Raw genomic sequence first — 21,819 nt, 5'->3', positions numbered from 1 at the left:
TATATAATTTATTCCATTCTGTCTCTCCCTTCCCTTTTCTTTTAGTGCAACCCTCTTTTTCATCCCTTGATTTTTTTACATTTTATTCATTTGCATACATATCATACACACATATTGTTTCATATCATCACATTTACTAGACATCATATATTTTCATATACATTTCATATACATATCATCATAATCATCTTACTTCCCCACCTTCTTTCTGCATGAATTCCTTCTATCTTCTCTACTACTATGAGTAATTTTTGAGAATTACAGTTATCCTCTTTACATGTAGACATAAAAACATTTTGATTTCTTCTATCTTATTGAATATCCATTTTTTTCCCCCTGAAAGAATTTACTCAGTTTTGCTGGGTAGGTGATTCTGGGTTGTAAACCTAGGTCTTTCACCTTCCCAAATATCATATTGCATGCCTTTTGATCCTTTAATGTTGAAACTGCTAGGTCTTTGTGATCCTGATTTTAGCTCCACGGTATTTGAATCATTTCTTTCTGGCTGTTTGCAGTATTTTCTCCTTGGCTTGGGGGCTCTTGCATTTAGCTATTATATTCTTGGAAGTTGTCATGTGAGGATTTCTTTCTGGAGATGATCTGTGAATTCTTTCTATTTCAATTTTATTTTCTTGTTTGAGGATCTCTGGGAAGTATCTTTGATAATTTCTTGAAATATGGTGTCCAAGGTTTTCTCTTGATCATGGCTTTCAGGTAGTCCAATAATTTGCAAATTGTCTCTCCTGGTTATATTTTCTAGGTCAGTTGGTTTTTCAATAAAATATTTCATGCTTTCCTCTGTTTTTTTCATTCCTTTGATTCTGCCTTATTGTTTCTTGTTTTCTTATTAAATCATTAGTTTGTAGATGGTCAGTGCTGATTTTTAAGGCCTGATTTTGGTTCTCCTTTTTCAATTGCCCCATTTCTTCTTGCATCACTTTCCTTTCTCCTTGCATCACTTTTATTTCACTTTCCCACTTTTCCTCTGCTTCTATTAATTGGTTTTTGAAGTCTTTATTGAGCTCTTCCAGAATCTATGTCCAATCCATATTTTTCTTTTTCTTTTGGACTTTGCATGTGTTTGCTTTTCTTTCTTTTTATTTTCTTTTTTTAAAAACCCTTACCTTCCATTTTGGAGTCAATACTGTGTATTTGCTCCAAGGCAGAAGAGTGGTAAGGGCTAGGAAATGGAAGTTAAGTGACTGGCCCAGGGTCACACAGCTGGGAAGTGTCTGAGGCCAGATTTGAACCTAGTTTTCTGGGGTACCCTCTTAAACTTCAGTCCTTACTTGATGCTATTCTCATCTTATTTTGGGTGTTTTTACCAGTTTCAGTTCTTGCAGGATGATGTGACAGTCTCAGGGCTGAGAGCTCTGAGAGCCCCTTCCCCTTGCTGATTCAATTGACACTTGAGATCCTGATAGCTTAAAGACTTCCCTTAGGCTCAGTTGTAAGCTTTCGGTCTTACTTTGATCCTTATCAGGTCAGGAACTACTTAAATTGTAGACTTAGGCTTAGGTGTAAGTTTTGGTCTTGTTTGTTCTAATCAAGGTATACCCTTGATTGCCCTGTCTTGGAGCTCTGCCCTGAGCAAAAATAGCTGCACACCCCTTTTAGTACTATAAGCCACCCCAAACTATGGACTATGTCCTCATCCCAAGCCCAGACTGGGACTCCTGGCTTCCCTCTGGGCTCACATGGATCAGCCCACTTCAGCCCAGACTGCCCTGGGCTGGGACTTTGGACTCTTCCATAGGCTTGACATTTCAAGGGGCATGGATTGGCTTGGACCACTATTTGCCCAGGAAGGATCTCAAGGTCTGAATGTTGGTTTCAGCTTAGATTCTGAACCTTGGATGGGTGATGGGAGTGTGTGGCTTGCTCTTGGCTTCCTCTTTCCTCCTTGCTACAGCCTCTTGCTGGTTCTGCTCCCCATAACCCCAGTGTCCCAGATGTTCTCTGCCTACCTTTTGGATTTTTATTTTCTCGAAAGTTGTTTCACTCTTTCTCCTTGTTAGTTCTTTCACTCCTGTATTTGTTTTGTGGTGATAAAATTTAAGTATTGGTTGGAGAGGATTCTCATGGTGACTCTCGAGCTGCTATGATTTACTCCACTATCTTGGCTCCACCCCAGAATTCTTTTTTTTAAAGTTCATTTATTTATTTAATTTAGAATATTTTTCCATAGTTACATGAATCATGTTCTTTCCCTCCCCTTCGCCCACCCTCCTCCCATAGCCAATGAGCAATTCCACTGGATTTTACATGTGTCATTGATCAAGAACTATTTCCATATTATTAGTATTTGCACTAGGGAGATCCTAGTTGCTTCACTGCCAATTCAAACATACTTTAGGCAAAGCTGTCCCCAATGGGAGTCATTGCCTCTTGAGGAGATAAGGCAACATGCGTCATATATCCATGACTCTAAGCAGAGAGATATTAGAACAGCCAGACAGAGTGATTCAGAAAAAGATTCCATAATAGCTGACCTCAAAAAGCAATTAAAGCAGGCTAGAAAAGATAAAGAAATCGAAGAGATAAAGAACTTTGCTCTTCAAGCCAGCAGGGGGCGTAGTCAATCCAGGCAACCTACTAGTGATAACAATGCAAAAAGTTCTTCATGCAGATACCATCTATGTGGCCTTTTAGGTCACATGGTCCATCAATGTAGGTTCAAGCAACAAATTGACTTTGGCAAGGACAATAACACCTCTAGCCAAAGGGTAACACCAAGAAGACCCATTACAATTCCAGATGGTCAAACAAATCTGGAAGACTAAAGGGTACTAAGCACAATGAACAGTGTTGCAACCATACCTGCAAGAAATATAGCCAGTACCCATCTTTAGATCAGATGGAAAGATGAAATTCTGAGGACCTTATGAATTGAGGCTTCAGGGTCAAAACCAACTGACTGGAATAATAATGATGACGTGTGTATCTCAAATATAGGACTAGTAAATGTTTCTGAAAGACTGGGCAAGGGAGAGTATATGTCTGTAGCAAGCCGCACAGGAAACAATGACATTTCTGTGGCAGAAGACCAAGAATGGGTAGACATAATGCAGATGAACAAAGAGATTTATGGGACAGTTGAGGATGACTATAAAAGGGGTCTGCTTACACATTCCACCACAAAAGGCTTGGATGTGAAGCAAAGAGCTTCAAAAAAGTAGGAATGTGCAGTGGCTTGCCTGCAGAAGCATTGCAATCTTGCTTGGAATCATCAAAATCTCAAACTCCTGTCTTTATTCCAAGTTTAAAACAACAGATTAGCTTGGATAAAGAAGAAAGTAACAGGGACTTATGATGTGTTCAGGAAGAATTATCATGTGTAACCCTAAAGGAGCTATGTCTCAAAGTGCTACACCATTCTCTTGCTTTAGATATGAAACACCAAGATGTTGTTAGAGAGCCAGCCAAACAGAATGTTGAGAGAGGGGTGACTTTTGAAGAGCAGAGCACAGGGTTCCTGGGTGAAGGCAGTAACATAAACATTTCAAAACCTATATTTCTCAATCCCTTGGCTGATGAGTTCAAACCAGAAGCTTGGGGGAGATAGAGGGTTCATTTGCCATCTCCAGTGGCTAGTGTGATCAATACTGACATCACTGAAGTCTGCTCAGTGGTTGGAGGCACCAACCAACTGACTTCAGCCACACAGACTGCAGGGCTGGATAGTGAACTCCAAACAGTCTTTGAGTTGGGAGATGAACCAGAAGCGTTGAAGGGAATACAAAATACCTACCAAACACCCCCTGACACAACTGATGGGAAAGCACCTACTCTTGAAGACTGTGATACTCAGAACACCAGAGTGGGAGGAAACACTAATAATACCTCCACCTCTTCAGCCCTTAGCCAGTGTCATCCTGAGAATTCCATTAGCTCAGCTGAACCCAGCTTAGTAACCATGGTTACCCACAGACCTGCTCTGAATGAGAGAGAGGGTCTGCTCTCTGAACCAACATTCTACAGTGATTCTCCCAGTCACAGAATTTCTGATCGTGCTGCAGAAATTTCTGTCTTGGCTCACAGTGACAACACAAGACTTGAGGAAGTGCTTGTGCAAGACATGACAGGATCCAAAATAAGTGCACAAAATCTATTGAGGATTCTTTATTACACTTATTCCCAGTTAATTCTAATAGCAATGGGGAACCCCTAGTTAGCTTGGAAATTGCGGGGTTGTCCTTGACACTGGGGCGACCATGTCTGTTCTCTGTCAGGCTCCAGAAGGATGCAAATATCAGGGCAGTTTGACAGTGAGAGGTGCTTTGGGGCTAGCACAACAAGTCCCAAAGCTCAAGGCCAAAATGTTAAACTGGGCCCTCTAACTCTTGAACATAACTTTTTGTTAATGCCATCATGTCCTTCAAAACTTGTTGGGTGAGATCTTTTATATAAATTAGCTGCTACCATCCAATGCCAACCAGATGGTGTGATAATTAGATTAAGTCTACACTGCCCATCTTTAGATTTAGTCACAAAAGGTGAGAACACCTCTAATTCTGGAAGGTCCGTAACCCACGTGTGCTAGAGTGAGGGACAAATCAGAATCAATGGACCTGCCCCCTAGGTGGTCTATGAGAACTGTCTATAGTGATTGGACATGCAAATTAGGAGGGAGGTACAGGAAATGATGCATAAGTGACTCCTTTAAAAGGAGAAGGTCCTCAATCAGCTGAGGTCTTCGGTGGAAGAGAGCATCTGGTGAGGACCTCTTCTGGTTCATGGAGGAGTGTTGGAATGCTGAGACTCTGGTGGGACCTCTGACTGCTTCCCTTTGAATTATCACATGAGTAAGTTAGGCTGACTCTCTTTCTCTTCCCTTGGTGTTTCTGGAGGCTCTACCGTCATGGAGGCCTCTCTTGTTTCTCTAATTGTAAAAGGCCTTGTGGCTAAAAGCCTTGTTTAATTAACCTCTGTGCCCCAACTGCTGGGCCTCTAAATTCTTACCTGGTCTGGGCCTCTGGTCCGGGCCACAGTTTCTCTCTCTTAATTTCTCTATCTTCAACCTTCCTAATTGTAAATAAATAAACTTCCATAAAAGTCAATTTTGACTTGAGATTATTCTTGAGGATTGATAATAGTTCAATCCTCTGGCTACCACCTTTTAATATATTGAACCCCTAAAACCCCTTTTCCCCCCCTTACTATGGGCAGATCTATCTCCACTTACCCAAGAGATCTCTGCAACATCATCCCATTTTATTTTCAGACCCATGCAGTGAGGAACCAACAAACCATAAAAGTGACAATATTTATCAGGTTCCTGATGACATACCAGACTATGTATGGGCTAAAAATTCAAATGATGTGGGCAGAATTTTGTCTGCTGAGCCAGTGAGAATAGAAGTGAAGGAAGGTTTACCACCTTGAATGCCTCAGTTTAAACTAAGCAAAGAGGTGATTGAGGGAATGAAACCCATCATTGAGAGTTTATTACAACAAGGAATTTTAAGATATGGCTTCTTATAGTACAATAGCCCTATCATGCCTGTGAAGAAAGCCAAATTAACTCCTGATGGGAAGACTCAATGGCGATTGGTATAAGATCTTAGAGCTGTTAATAACCATGTGCATAGTTTTCTCTATGCCATGGTTCCTAGTTCATCTCAGATCTTAACAGCCATACCAAACACAGCTGCTTGGTTCACAGTTATAGATCTCTGTTCAGCCTATTTCTCTGTTCCTCTGCACAGAGACAGCCAACAGCTGTTCGCCTTTACATGGCAAGGCAAATCCATTTTGTGGACGCATCATCCACAGGGTTTCTCAGATTCGGCCTCTCTGTCAAGTCTTGCAGAGAGACCTTGAGTTGATCACTTTCCAAGATAGCAAGATGGTGCATTATGTTGATGACATCTTGTTAATGTCACCATCAGCTGAAATCTGTCAAAGGGACAGTGTGCATTTGTTTAAAGAGCCAGGCAAACAGGGACATAAGATTTCAAAACCCAAACTTCAGTGGGTAAGAACAAGAGTTGAGTCTTTTGGATTCAACTTAGAAAAGGGCCCTAGGAATATTTCCCAGAAGAGAACACAGGACATATAGAAGTTGAGCTTGCCAAAGACCAAGAGGAAGCTCAGGGCAATGATAAGAGTAACGAGCTTCTGTAGAAACTGGCTTCCAGGTTATGCTCTCATCGCTAAACCTCTGATAGAGCTAACCAGGAAGGAAGTTCCAGAGCCATTGAAGTTAACCAAGGAGCATATCCATACCATCGAAAAGCTCAAAGCACTAAATTTATCAGCGCCAGCCCTAGGCATCCCTAACCATGACAAACCTTTTCTACTCTATGTCCATGAGGATAAAGGGATAGCTTCCAGTGTTCTCACACAATCATTTGGGAATATCCTCAGACCCATTGCATACTATAGCTCAAAGCTATATATATATAGATCCAGTCGTTTGTGGAATGCCAAGTTGTTTATGTGCTGTTGCTGCTGTAGCCATCATGGTCAGGAAATCAGCTTCCTTGGTATTAGGGGGTGAGCTGAGAGTATTTTCCCCACACCAAGTGGAATCTACTCTTAGGAACACTACACTCCAGGCTTTCACTTCCCAAAGGTTATCTCAATACCAAGGAATCCTGTTGGCTAATGAGAACATCACATTTCACCGGTGCAAGTTTAAATCCTGCAACTCCGATTCCAGATCTACCTCTGGAAGGAGAGAGTCTACACATCTGTGAAGATGCCCTTGACATTATGCACAAGACTAGAGATGACTTATCCAATACACCCATGAATAATCCCGAGTTGACACTCTTTATAGATGGGTTTTCTTACTTAGTAGACAATCAGAGATTACCAGTGCAGCAGTAGTGACAGCCTCTGAAACCCTTTGGTACTCATCTCTTCCCATCTACCATGAGTGCTCAAGGGGCAGAGTTATTGGGATTGATTCGTGCTCTCCAGTTAGCCAAAATTAAGAGAGTCAACATTTATACAGATTCGAAGTACGCTTTTGGAATGGTACTCTGGTGAACTCTGGAAAAACAGAGGTTTCATAACTTCTAATGGCAAGCAAATTGCATATGGCAGTCTAATAAAAGAGCTTTTGCAAGCGTTCCAATTACCAGCCCAAGTTTCAGTCATTCAGCAAAGCCCATAGGCTACAAGGGCCAGTAGAATCAGGGAATAGAAGAGCAGACATTACAGCCAAATTCGGGGTGAGGTATGGACCATTTTCAGTCCTGAACTTGTCTTTGGTGGATGAATTTGATCTGAAAAATGCCTACTCCCCACAGGAAGTGAAGGATTGGAAGAAGCATTATGGTGCAATGGGGAACAACCAGGGAAGTTAACTAAATATTATCTGTGGGCTCACAATGGGTTTTGAGGGAAACAGGAATGTCAAAAGGCAGGACCAAACAAGGTTAACAGAAATGGCAGTTATGCCCCAACTGTCACTCTGCACCATCTAGGCAAGGGCCTATGGAACCAGCAGGCAAATGGCAAGAGTTTATAACAATTTTCATTAAGGAAACAATAGTAAAGGATGGGAATAGGGGTTTCTACACTTTCTGACTAAGGGCAAACCACAGAGTCAGGGGATGGACTTAACTACACTCATCTAAGACCTAAGGGCCCAGAGAATAGCAGGACTGGAGTGGGAATCCTCACAGCAGAGTCCAGAGATGTTATCAGGATGCCAGGAGTCAACTCCTCCAGAACTGATGATTCAAAGTAGCCCAGTAGGGAGAGGAAGTCTTCAAGCTATCTACCAGATTGCAGGCCACTTCTCTACTCAGTGCTGTCTTGCAGGATTGATGTCCTCTGCTTTCAACCTTCACCACTCTCCAGGATCCAAGGGAATCAGGGTACAGCTCCACTAGCTCTCAGGTCTCCCAGGGTCAGTACAGCTTGTCCCAACCAACATGGAGTCTGTCTCAGAGAGCAAAGCCACACTTCCTACTTCCCCATTCCATGTGGAATTCTCCAGCCCTTCCTGTTAGGTATCCTATATAATAACTAAATAATACTCCTCACAACAATACTTAGCTAATGGAGTTTGGCAGGGGGCAAATGGAAAACCTATGTTGCCTAGATCCTTGTATTTTACTTTTTGCAATGCTTTACATCATAAAGGGCATTATGGGAGTCTGGGTCTGGCAGACTGTATAACTTAGGTATTTGAATGTAAAAGGGATATATGAAGTTGCAATGAGAATTTTTCAGAGGTGAAGAATTTGTATGCAGTTCAATCAAGCTGTTACTAAAATCCACAGCTTGGGAGGCAAACCATTGGCCTTTACACCATTTGAATGCATACAAATCGATTACATAACCATGCCAAAGTGTAATGCATACAGGTATGCATTAGTAATCGTTGATTGATTAACAAAGTGGCCAGAAGCTTTTCCAGCTAGGCGCAATACATCAACTTTCGTAGCGAAGGTTTTGCTGAGGGAGCTAATTCCAAGGTTCTCTATTCTACTACATATTGTGTCTGACAGTGGTTCCCAATTCACACATAGTGTTTTAGCCAGTGTGTATGAATCCCTAGGGGTAAAACAACATCTACATTCCGTATATCAACCTCAGTTGAATGGACAGATTGAAAGAGTTAATAGATCTTTGAAGATCCTAGTGGCTAAAATTTGTTCTGAATCACATGAAATAGCCAAATGCATTATCTTTGGCATTATTTCATCTTAGGTGCCAGCCCAATAGCATTACTCATTTGTCACCTTTTGAGATGTTATATGGACATCCACCTTACCATTGGAAATCACCTCAAAGCATCCATAACCTATCACATCTCGGTATGGAATGCAAACTCTAAGAGTACATTAAGTTGCTCAAAGAACGCTTAGATCAGCTTCATAAGTTGGCTTTGATACATCAAAGAGTACACTTTGATTTCAATCTACACAACTTCCAACCTGGAGATTATGTCTACATAAGAAACTTTAATAGGAAGTCTGTTTTAGAACCTAAGTGGCATGGACCATCACAAGTAATCCTAACGACCCCTAGTGCAATCAAAATTAAGGGGAGGGATCTGTGGTTCCATGTTACCCATGTCAAGCCAGCTAAAGATATGTCCCAACAAGACCCAGTCACAATACACCATGACCAATTAGCACCAACTAACCAGCCAAGTAACAAGACCATATCAAAACCACAGCCAAAAGATCAGATTATAGCTTTCCAACAGTTTACATATGAGCCCAGATCAGTACAAGAGTCAGGAAGCAGCCAAATGTTATATCACCATCAAGATAATTATTTAACATCCAATTACAATCACCCAGAAGAAACATTCATAGAGAAGAAGAATTAGTTACAGAAGAAGAAACAGCATCAGAACTTCAATCAATTCAAGATCTAGAAAGTGACGTTGACGATTAATTGTTAAAATCATAAATAACATCATAATGGACTTTGATCAACTTTGTTTAACTACATCAAGAAAGTAGGAGATTCATCAAAAGTTTTATGGACACACAAAATTTTGTTGCAACACAAGTCAACACAGCACAATGGTTCCAGTTCAAGTTGACAAGCACATGTGGTAGCATCAAACATCACAACGGAGACACTACTGACGCGGATTTTTGCAAGGACATCAACGTTGAGGACTACAACAACAAGTTTGACCTGACTACACAACCGGTGTGTCTTTTACAACAGCGCTGTGAGGAGGAGTTCATCTGATCAGCGGTGGAACCATATGTTTGAAGAGCACATCTTACATGCCCACAGAATTCTCACTGCAACCAAACACCTTAGAATTCCATTCACACAGCACATGCTGTTAGCAGATTTCTTCAGGAGTAAGTATGTGACGCTTCATCACATGGTTAGGTGACAATTGTCAACACATAGAACATTCCTAAACTTCACATGTGCATATGTAAATAGTAGTTCACACATAGGAGAGAAAAGTTTGTCTGCCTTAGCTTAGAGTTTTCTCTTACTTTGGTTCAGATACCTTCCACTCAAAACCATCTGACATTCCATATATGTACATATGTATATGCTTGTTTACTAATCCTTAGTGATAATTGTACTAACACACAGGGAAAGAATAGTTAGCTTGGGATAAGTTAGATCAGGGTCAGACTTTTTCTTTGTAAAATACCTTACATAGTTCAAATCTTTAGTTTAACTAAAAGGCATTTAGCTAATGTTAAGTTTACTTATTCTTACTAACTTTCTAACATGGACATGAGTACTAACATCATAACATACTAACACTTAGAAAGTTTGTATATGATTTTAGAAAGTTGCTAGAGAAAACTTTTCTCTAGTTGTTACTTTTGTTGTTAGTTCACCAAGATAGAAGATTTCAGTGCTAGAGTTTATTACTTAGGTTTATATTTTTTAGCTAAAGTCATGCTTTAGAACTGTTCTGTTGATGGTTTGTGTTTAATCTTGTTTTTTCCTTTCTGTTCAAATTTTTGTAAAATTTAATTCCCATTTCTTTCCTTTACTCTTTCCCATAACCAGTCTTAGCTTAGCTTAGAATAGAAATAGTTTAAGAATAAGTTAGAGGGGGCAGCTGGGTAGCTCAGTGGATTGAGAGTCAGACCTAGAGATAGGAGGTCCTGGGTTCAAATCTGGCCTCAGACAGTTCCCAGCTGTGTGACCTTGAGCAAGTCACTTGACACCCATTGCCCACCCTTACCACTCTTCCACCAAGGAGCCAATACACAGAAGTTAAGGGTTAAAAAAATGAAAAAAATTTAAAAAAGAATAAGTTAGAACCTTTTATTGTTTTGGGAATACTTAAAGGGATTAAGGGCAATAGTTTAGTTTAGTCTCAGAGTCAGTGTGGAATTCTTTAGCCTAGTAACTCAGAGATCTGGAAATGTTGCAGGTTGCAAATTTCCAAAAGGCAAATGGGCATATTGTAATATAGGATTTTAGCATTGCCATGTTGGCTTAGGGCAACCCTGTCAGTTACCTTGGATGGAATGATGAAGAGGGCATGAGACACTTGGCAGATACCAACTGGCAGCTGAGCTGAGAGTATAAAAAGCCCTGGAAACCCAAGGCTGGGTTCTGTTCTTCCCTGACTTGACTTCATCCTGACCACTCATCTACCCTCTCCCCTTGGGCCCTAGAGTGGAAAAGGGTGGTAGGAGTGTGGATCGTGGGTAGGACTAGAATAGCTTAGATTTTAGGACCTATCTTCAAGAGCAATTCAATTATTATTTATTATCATCATCTACAAGATAGCCAATAGATCTACTCAACTTCCTAACCAGATACCGCTTTGCTCTGGCTGAGGGCCCTCCATCAACCTAGACCTTCCAAGGACCTCCTAAAAGCTTAGCCAGATAATCCATAACAACAGATTTAGTACTATCAAGGCCTCTTACCATTGCCTTGTTCCTTCCCCAGTTACCAATAAATCCCATAGCCTTAACCAGTGAATCCTGTGGTTATTTCCCTACCATCAAAGGCTAGGACAACAGGCAACAGACTAGGGAATCTGAGCAGTTAGGGTTGGAACAAGCTCCATAGCTGAGGGGCAGGAAGTTCTACATCCATTTCCTTCCAGACTGCCATTAGCCAATAAGATCCTCAGCAGGGTGGGGCTGGCTGCCTTATATCTTAAAGGAGCCTTGTGGTTACCAGTGAGGTTTCACTGGGCACTCAGTTATCAGGATCAGGATACTTATCAGTTATCAGGCCCAACAGAAGTTGCTCATTCCATCCTAACAACCAACACTATCTTCCTGCTAGCCTGATACCAGCGCAAGGCCCCTGTTAACCTCTTCATCATTACAAGAGTCTATATCCTCCATCATATCCCCATAGAACCATGTGATCAAGCAGTTGCTTTTCTTCAGTATTTCTACTCCCACAGTTCTTTCTCTGGAAGTGGATAGCGTTCTTTCTCATAAGTCCCTCAGAATTGTCCTGGATCATTGCATTGCTGCTAGTAGAGAAGTCCATTACATTTGATTGTGCCACAGTGTATCTGTCTCTGTGTATAATGTTCTCCTGGTTCTGCTTCTTTCACTTTGCACCAATTCCTAGAGGTCATTCCAATTCACATGGAATTTATCCAGTTCATTATTCCTTTTAGCACAATAATATTCCATCATCAATAGATACCACAATTTGTTCAGCCATTCCACAATCAAAGGGTGTCCCCTCATTTTCTAATTTTTTTGCCACCACGAAAAGCACAATTATAGCTATTTTTGTACAAGTCTTTTTCGTTATTATCTTTTTGTACCCCCAGAATTCTTATCTTTTATCTTGTTAAATATTGTGTTCCTAGATTTTTGCTTCTTTATTCTGATGCATGGCAAGTCTTGTGTGATTTTTACTGTGGCTCGTTGGTACTTACCTTTTTCTTTTGGACTGTCATACTTTTTTCTTTGATCTGGAACTTCTAGATTCTCAGTCTAAGGTCATCCTTCATAATATTTGATGTTCTTCTTGGTAAGCACAATCAATGTCCACCTTGTGCTTGACTCAGACATGACTCTTATACTCATGTATGGTGTGGATAGGCTCTGTTCAGTTCAGAAATTGTCTGGTCATTTCTTTTTCTGAGGTTCAAGCCCAGGCACTCTTCCTAGGATGCTATTTTTTTTTTCTTCAGTGGCCAGGGCTTGGTAGCTTTCCTATTAGATATTTCTACTTTGATGTCTCACAGGTATCTCATAATTAAACTGTCTAAAAACCAATCTTCCTGGGACATCTGGGTAGCTCAGTGGATTGAGAGTCAGGCCTAAAGACAGGAGGTCCTGGGTTCAAATTTGGCCTCAGACACTTCCCAGCTATGTGACCCTGGGCAAGTCACTTGACCCCCATTGCCCACCCTTACCAATCTTCCACCAAGGAGCCAATACACAGAAGTTAAGGGTTTAAAATAAAATAAAATAAAAATAAAAACCAATCTTCCCTCCAAACTTATATTTTTCATTTTTCTTTTCCATTACTATATGTATTTTAAACCATATTAACTTTAAAAATACCAAAAAGAAAGATCAAGAGATTGATTTATGATTTGTATAACATCATTCTCTACTCCTCTCTGTATTTGGAAATGTTTGGTTGATAATTGTGTAAGTCAAAACATTCTTTAAAAAGATTTGAGTTCCAAATTATTTGATATAGATTATAAATGCTGTGTTTGTATTAGCCATGTTGCAAAACAAATAAACCACAGGACAAAAAAAAAAGAAAAAGGAAGAAAGAAAGAAAAAGTATGTTTCTATCTGCATTTAGACTCCATCAATATTTTTCTTTGGAGGTGGATAGCATTTTTCATTATGAGAACTTCAAAATTTGACTTGGCTTATTATATTGTTGAGAATAGTTAAGCCATACTGCTGTTAGCTACAGTGCTGTAAATGTTGTTCTAGTTCTGTTTACTTTGCCTTGCCTCAGTTCAGATATGTCTTTCAAAATTTTTCTGAATTCATCCTCCTGCTTGTCATTTTTTAGAACATATTATTTCTAATATAATATTTAATCACAATTGTATTCCACAACTTGTTCAACCATTAGGGAATGGCATCCTCTCGATTTCCAATTCTTTGCCACCACAAAAAAAGATACTATAAATATTTTTATACAAATAGGACCTTTTGCTTTTTGGGGGAATATAAATCTAAAAATGATATTGCTGGATCAAAGACACAGTTTTAGTGCCCTTTGGGCATAGTTCCAAATCATTCTTCAAAATGGTTGAATCAATTCGCAACTCAACCAACAGTGTATATTATTGTCCCAGTTTTTCCATATCTATTCTAACATTTGTCGTTTCCCTTTTCTGTCATATTAACCAAGCTGAGAAGTGTGAGGTGGTACCAAAGAGTTATTTTAATTTATATTAGTGATTTTTTTAGTATGACTTTAGGTAGCTTTGATTTTTGTTAATCTAAAAATAATCTTGTTCATATCCTTTTATCATTTGTCAACTGAGAAAAAATCTTGTAGTCTTACAGATTTAACTCAGTTTTTTTCAATATACTTGAGAAATGAGACCTTTGTCAGAGATACTAGCTTTCTCTCTAATTTTGGTTACATTGGATTTGTCTGTGTAAACCCTTTTTAATTTAATGTAATCAAAATTCATTTTACTTCCCGTAATGCTCACTGTCTCATTTTGTCATCAATTCTCCCCTTATGCATAGATCTGACAGGTAAGATATTTGATCCTCCCTTAATTTGTTTATGATATAATTCTTTATATATAGTCATGTACCCATTTTGACCTTAATTGGTTTATGGAGTAAAGTACTGGTCTATACCCAGTTTTTGCCCAAATATTTCCCAGTTTTGCCAGCACTTTTTGTCAATGATGAGTTTTTGTCCCCCAAACTGGGATCTTTAGGTTTATCAAGCACTAGATTACTCTGGTCATGTTCTACTTTATATTGTACTAATTCTTAGCAGTACCAGATTGTTTTTATGATTACCTTTTTGTAATAAAGTTTGAGATCTGGTATTGCTAGTCACTTTCCTTTTCATTTGTTTGCATTGATTTCCTTCATATTCTTGACTTTTTGTTCTTCCAGATGAATATTATTTTTTCAAACTCTATAAAATAATTTTTTGAACGTTTGATTATTATGGTACTGAATAGATTAATTTAGGTAGAAATGATATTTTTATCCTATTTACTCAGCCTATTGGAGAAAAATAAATAGTTCATCAATTATTTAGATTTTACTTTCTTTGTAAGAAAAGTGATTTGTAACTTATTCATAGAGTTCTTGGGTTTATCATAGCAGGTAGACTTCAATATTGTACAAAGTTATTTTAAATTAATTTTTAATGTTTAAATTAATTCTCTGGGGTTCTCTAAATATACTATCATGTCATCTGCAAAGAATCAGAGTTTTGTTTCTTCATTACCTATTCTAATTCCTTTCATTTCTTTTTCTTCTATTGTTGTAGCTAGCATTTCCAGTATAATATTAAATAATAGTGGTGATAACAGGCATCCTTGCTTCACAACTCTGATCTTATTGGGGAGATTTTTAGCTTATCCCCATTACAGATAATGCTTACTGATAGTTTTAGGTAGGTAATATTTATCATTTTAAGAAAAGAACAATTTATTCCTATGCTTTCCATTGTTTTTTTAATAGTGTTTTGAATTAGTGCTGTATTTTGTCAAAATCCTTTTCTGAGCGGCAGCTGGGTAGCTCAGCTGATTGAGAACCTGGCCTAGCAATGGGAGGTCCTAGGTTCAGATCTGGCCTCAGACACTTCCTAGATGAGTGACCTGGGGCAAGTCACTTAACCCCCATTGCCTACCCCCTTTCTACTCATCTGCCTTAGAACCAAATATTGGTTCTAATATAGAAGGTAAGGGCAAGAAAAATTAAAAAAGCTTTTTCTATATCTATTGAGATAATCACATAAGTTCTGTTGGTTTTGTCACTGATACAGTCAGTTTTGCTAATAATTTTCCAAATATTGAAGTAAACTAGCTCTGTATTCCTGTTATTAATCCCACTTAGTTATAATGTCTGATCCTTGTGATAAATTTCAATGCTAGTATTTTATTTAAAAAGTATGCATCAATATTCATTAGGGAAATTGATCTATAGTTTTTCTTCTCTATTTTGGGATTTCATGATTTAGATATCAAAACCATATTTGTGTCATAAAAGGAATTTAAGGCTCCTTCTTTGCTGATTTTCCCAAATAGTTTGTGAATTTATCTGGTCTTGGTGATATTTTCTTAGGAGCTCATCAATGGCTTTTTCAATTTCTTTTTCTAACATTGGATTATTTAAGTATTTTCTTTTCTTTTCTGTTTATCTGGGCAATTTATATTTTTTGTAAATATGCATCCTAAAATGGTTGTCAGATTTCCTCTTCACTGGAGGTGAATTCACACTTTTCATTTTTGATACTGGTAATTTGATTTATCTAGTTCTGAGAAGGGAAAGTTCAGAACAGTCTCCCATTAGTATAGTTTTACTGTCTATATTCTCCTGTAACTCAATTAACTTTCCTTTTAAGGATTTGGATGGTTATGCCATTTGGTACATACATTGATATTACTTTATTGTCTATGGTACCTTTTATCAAGATGTATTTTTCTTCATTATCTCTTTTAATTAGATCTATTTTTGCTTTGACTTTATCTGAGATCATCTTTGTGATCTCTTTTTTTTACTTCATTTGAAGCATAGTTGATTCTGCTCTATCCTCTTATTATTATTCTGTGTGTATCTCTTGTTCGACTGTGTTCTTTGTAAACAATATATTGTAGAATTCTGGTTATTAATGCACTCTACCCTTCTTTTCTGTTTTATGGGCGGGTTCATCCAATTAAGTTATTTATAAGCTACTCTATTTCCCTCCATTCTGCTTTTTCCCATTTATACTTTTCTCTCTCCTTTTACCTTGATCCTCCTGTTTTGTTTCTCATCATCACTGCCTCCCTCATCCCCCATTTAGAATTCCCATTCCCCTCTTACTTTCCTGTAGGGAAAGATAGATTTCTATACCCAACTGAGTACATGTGATATTCCCCCTTTGAGCCAATTCCAGGGGGGTAAATTTCAAGCATTATCAACAACCCTTCCTCTCCCAATTTCCCCTTCATTGTAATAGCTCTTCCTTTTGTGCCTCTTTCATGTGAGATAATATATCCTATTCTTCCCCTCTCTTTGCCCTTCTTCCCAATACATCCCTCTTTTTTCTCTTTAATTTTATTTTTTGAAATCATCCCATCATCGTGAACTCACACACATGCCCTCTGTCTATGTTTCATCTTTCTAATGACCTTATAATGATAAATTTCTTAGGAGTTACAAGTATTATTTTCCCATGTAGAAATGTAAACAGTTTAACCTTATTGAATTTTATAATTTCTCTTTGCTGTTTAGCTTTTTATACTTCTCTTGAGAGATATTTGAGAGTCAAACTTTCTATCCAGTTCTGGTCTTTTCAACAGGACTTTATCAGTGACAAAACCAACAGAACTTATGTGGTTATCTCAGCTTTTTTTTAACCCTCACCTTCTACTTTAGAAACAATATTTGGCTCTAAGGCAGATGAGTGGAAAGGGCTAGGCAATGGGGGTTAAATGACTTGCCCAGAGTCATGCAGCTAGGAAGTATCTGAGACCAGATTTGAACCTAGGACCTCTGTCTCTAAAAGTGCTCTATTTTGCGGAATATCAATTTTTCCCCCTGGAAAAATTATTCTCAATTTTGTTGGGTAGATGATTCCTGGTTGTAATCCTAACTCCTTTGCCTCTTGGAATATCACATTCCAAGTTCTTTAATCCTTAAAAGTAGAAGCTTCTAAATTGTGTTTGTTCAACTCCTGTGCCTTCACAGTGTTTGAATTGTTTCTTTTTGGCTTTTTGTAATATTTTCTCCTTGACTTAGGAGTTTAGAATTTTGCTATAATATTCCTGCCTATTTTCATTTTGAGATTTTTCAGTAGGTGATTGATGGATTCTTTTGATTCCTATTTTACTTTCTGGTTCTAGGATAACTGGGCAGTTTTCTTTGACAATTTCTTGAAATCTAGGCTCCTTTTTAAAATCGTGGATTTCAGGTTGTCCAAAAATACTTAAATTATCTCTCCTAGATCTATTTTCCTGGTAATTTGTTTTCCAATGAGATAGTTTGCATTTTCTTCTATTTTTTCTTTCTTTTGACTTTTATTTTTTTTTCTTGCTGTCACATGGACTTATGAGCTTCTGCTTGCCCAATTCTAATTTTTGAGGAATTATTTTCTTCTGTGAAATTTTGTATTTCCTTTTTCACTTGACCAATTCTACTTTTTAAAGAGTTCTTCTCTTCAAAGAATTTTTGTACCTCCTTTTCCATTTGGTCAATTCTGCTTTTTAAGAAACTGTTCTTTTTAGTAGATTTTTGTCTTTTTTACTTTTGACCCATTCTGCTTTTTAAGGTATTATTTACTTCAGCATTTTTCTGCCTTCTTTATCAAATTATTGACTCTCTTTTCACAGTTTTCTTATGTTGCCCTATTTCTTTTCCCAATTTTTTAAATATCCTTTTTGAATTCTTCCAGGAATTCTTTTTGGGTCTGTAACCAATTTAATTTTTCTTTGAATCTTTGCATGTTTTAAACTTTGGTGTCTTCTGATTTTGTCTTTTGCTCTTCCCTGTCACCATAGTAACATTCTGTGGTCAGACTCTTTCTTCTTTTGTTGTTTGCTTATTTTCTAACCTATTTTCTTTTTCTTTTTTTTGTTTTTCATTTTTATTTTGAATATTTTCCATATTTACGTTTCATGTTCTTTCCCTCTCCCCAAGTCTCCCAAACCCCCTTTGCTGATGCACAATTCCACTGGGTTTTACATATATCATTGATTAAGCCCTATTTCCATATTATTGATAGTTGGGCTAGACTTATCGTTTAGTGTCTTCATCCCCAATAATATCCCCATCAGCCCATGTGTTCAAGCAGTTATTTTTCCTCTGTGTTTACCCTCCCACAATTCTTCCTCTGAATGTTCTAGCCTATTTTCTGACTTTTAACTTTATGTTAAATTTTGGCTCTGGTCCTGAATTGGAAGGGGCTACTGTCCAAAGCTTCAGTTCTTTCTTGGTGCTGTTTTCAGACCTACCTCTGGAGGATATATAGGTTTTCTGTTATTCTAAGGTGTTATGATATAAGGAGAAGTGTGGTCATTGTTTTCCTGGCCTATGCTTTGGTCTGTGAGCAACCACAAGCATTCTCTTCCATGGAACTGTGACCAGAGCTCCTGCACCTCTGATACAGAAAGCAAAAAGTGAGCTAGTGCTCCTCTCAGCTCTGGGACTGTGAAGTAGAACTATGTATGGTAATACAGTAGTCTTGCACTCAGTGCCAGCAAAAGTTCCCTGTAATCTTCTTTTGACCTGTTTTCTGACCCCATTGTAGTCTGCATATTAAGACTTCTTAGAATTGTCACTGCCATTGATGAACTACCCCCAAGGCCTGCTGCTCAGATCCATGGGCTATACTAGGCTCCAGGTCTGATCACCACCCTGCTTTTATAGATCTTTTCTGCTAAACTCCTAAGTTGTCCTAGGTGAGAAAATTGTTTCATCCCAACCTTTTGTTCATTCTGCTGTTCAGAATTCAATTTGAAGTATTATTTTAAGGTTTTTTGGAGAGGAATTTGGGAGACTTCAGGTGAGTCTCTGCTTTTACTATGCTATCTTGTCTTTGCCTTCCCAACATTTTTTTTAAGTAAAGGATTAGAAAAGATGACTTCCAAAGAGATAAAGGTCTTTTTTCTGTTATCTTCTCTTATTCTAGATGTTCTTTGATAGTCAGTTAAGAATTTACTATGCTATGCTAAGCAATTAAGCACTTAACTATGTGTCAGGCACTATGCTTAGGGGAATATAGGCAAAAACAGAAAACCAAATAGATAAAAAATTGCCCTTGTCCTTCAGGAAAATACATTCTAATAGGTGAGAAAACATGGTGTGTGTGTGTGTGTGTGTGTGTGTGTGTGTGTGTGTGTGTGTGTGTACGTGTACGTGTACGTACCAGAAAGGCTTCCAGCAGAAAGTGATATTTCAGAAAGGAAAGCAGGTTATCCAAGGAATTTCAAATAGGCTAGTATAGTTGGAACTTAAGTGTGTGTGTAGGGGATTAAAGTGTAATAAGTCTGTTTCCTCCCCAACAACCAATAGCTTCCTCCTCTCAGCACCTGTTCGAGTCTGCACCATCACCACTGCTGAAGAAGAGAGTCTGTAGCTACTTCTGTGTTCATCAGCTGGCCTCACTGCCTCAACTTTTGCTGCTGCTGCCTCAGCTTCAGCCATGGCCTTGGGCCACAGCCTTATACAAGATGTCTAAAGGATCTAGCAAAGCAACTGGCTAGCTACAAGGCTCATCTTCAATAAGTTGAGGCAGCATTATCTGGAAATGGAGAAAATGAAGACTTACTAAAATTGAAAAAAGATTTGCATGAAGTTATAGAACCAAAGATCTGCTTTCAACTCAACCTTCAGAAACTCTTACAAGTTCAAACAGTTTTGCTTCTGTTCAGTCTACTTACTCCTATAAAGTAGGAGATAAATATATGGCAGTCTGGAGTGAAGATGGACAGTGTTATGAAGCAGATATTGAAGAGACAGATGAAGAAAACAGAACTGCTGCCATCACATTTGCTGGTTATGGTAATGCTGAAGTCACACCTCTACTCAATTTGAAGCTAGGGGAAGAGGAAGGAAGGCAAAAGAGGACAGTGGAAATAAGCCCATGTCAAAAAAGAAATGATTGCCCTGCAATGAGAATATAAAAAGAAGAAAACATTAAAAAAAAGCTCAGAGAATAAAATAACTTGAACAGGAAAGAGAGGATCAGAAGGTGAAATGGCAACAGTTCAACAATAGAGCCTATTCTAAAAATAAAAAAGGCCAGGTGAAAAGGAGTATTTTTGCCTCACCTGGGAGTGTAACTGGCAAAGTTAGAGTAGGAACTTGTGGAAATGCTGATAAAACCATGACAGTTTCAAGATGCCTCTTGTCAGGCATTTGATGCCTTAGTAATCAGAGGAACTGGTGGATTTCATCTCTGCAGGGCTTTACATTTACCTTTTTATCCTTATATTTTTCTAAAGGTAAATTATTTTGTTAGATAGTAAGGAAGAGACTTGTCATCATCTGACTTCAAACAATAGAAAGAAATTGCATTTGATAACTGTTTTTTTTTTTGCTTTCTTCAATTTTATTATAATAATTTTCAGACAGAGGGGGTTATGACTTTTTTTTTTAAATTTTAAACCCTTAACTTCTGTGTATTGACCCATAGGTGGAAGATTGGCAAGGGTAGGCAATGGGGGTCAAGTGACTTGCCCAGGGTCACACAGCTGGGAAGTGTCTGAGGCCGGATTTGAACCCAGGACCTCCAGTCTCTAGGCCTGGCTCTCAATCCACTGAGCTACCCAGCTGCCCCCTATGACTTTTAATTGAAAGATTCAAGTGCTCTTGGCCATCTTGAATTCTCTGCTTACATTTGAAGGAATAAGTTTTTTAAAATTGCATTGCCTGGCTGAAGAAAAATCAAGATAATTTTTTAAAATCATTTATTAATATTCATTTTTAACATGGTTACATGATTCAAGCTCCTACTTTCCCCTTCACCCCCCGCTGTCCCCCCACCCATAGCTGATGCACATTTCCACTGGTTTTAACATGTGTCCTTGTTCAAGACCTATTTCCAAATTGTTGATATTTGCATTGGTGTGGTAGTTTCGAGTCCACATCCCCAGTCATGTCCTCCTCAGCCCATGCGTTCAAGAATTTGTTTTTCTTATATGTTTCCTCTCCTGTAGTTCTTCCTCTGAATGTGGGTAGTGTTCTTTACCATAAATCCCTCAGAGCTGACCTGTGTCATTGCTTTCTGCTGGTACAGAAGTCCATTGTATTCTAATTTTACCATAGTATATCAGTCTCTGTGTACAGTGTTCTTCTGGCTCTGCTCCTTTCGCTCTGCATCAGTTCCTGGAGGTCTTTCCAGTTCACCTGGAACTCCTCCGGTTTATTATTCCTTTTAGCACAATAGTATTCCATCATTGATAACTGTTTTTCAGTTGACTTTCTTCATTACTACCATTTTCCCCAGAATTTATCCTGTAATGCAACTTTTATAGACTACAGCACTTAGATGAAGTATTTATCTTCCAGATATCAGACTTTGCCACTTATCTAAGAGTTTTGTACTTTCTAAGTCCTAACTTGCAAGGTGCTTTGAATTTGCCCCATATTCCAGCAGCCTTTGGAGCTTCATGGTAAATCACCATCCTGCTAAGCAGATTTCCAACTTTTTCTAACTTCAGTTTATAGCCAAATTCTTGTCATAAAATTTTGCCTAGAAACAGGTCCATTTGTGGAT

At 38.4% G+C, this 21,819-nt stretch overlaps 1 pseudogene; it reads left to right on the top strand.

Annotated features, from left to right (window-relative positions):
• The first annotated feature begins 2,996 nt into the window (after window positions 1-2,996).
• Window positions 2,997-20,671, top strand: LOC123246260 (annotated as a pseudogene).
• Window positions 20,672-21,819: the final 1,148 nt, after the last annotated feature.

Source organism: Gracilinanus agilis, chromosome 4 (assembly GCF_016433145.1).
Source record: "Gracilinanus agilis isolate LMUSP501 chromosome 4, AgileGrace, whole genome shotgun sequence".
NCBI lineage: Eukaryota > Metazoa > Chordata > Mammalia > Didelphimorphia > Didelphidae > Gracilinanus > Gracilinanus agilis.
Note: the sequence above shows the minus strand (reverse complement) of the source record. Positions and strands in the feature narration are given on the sequence as shown.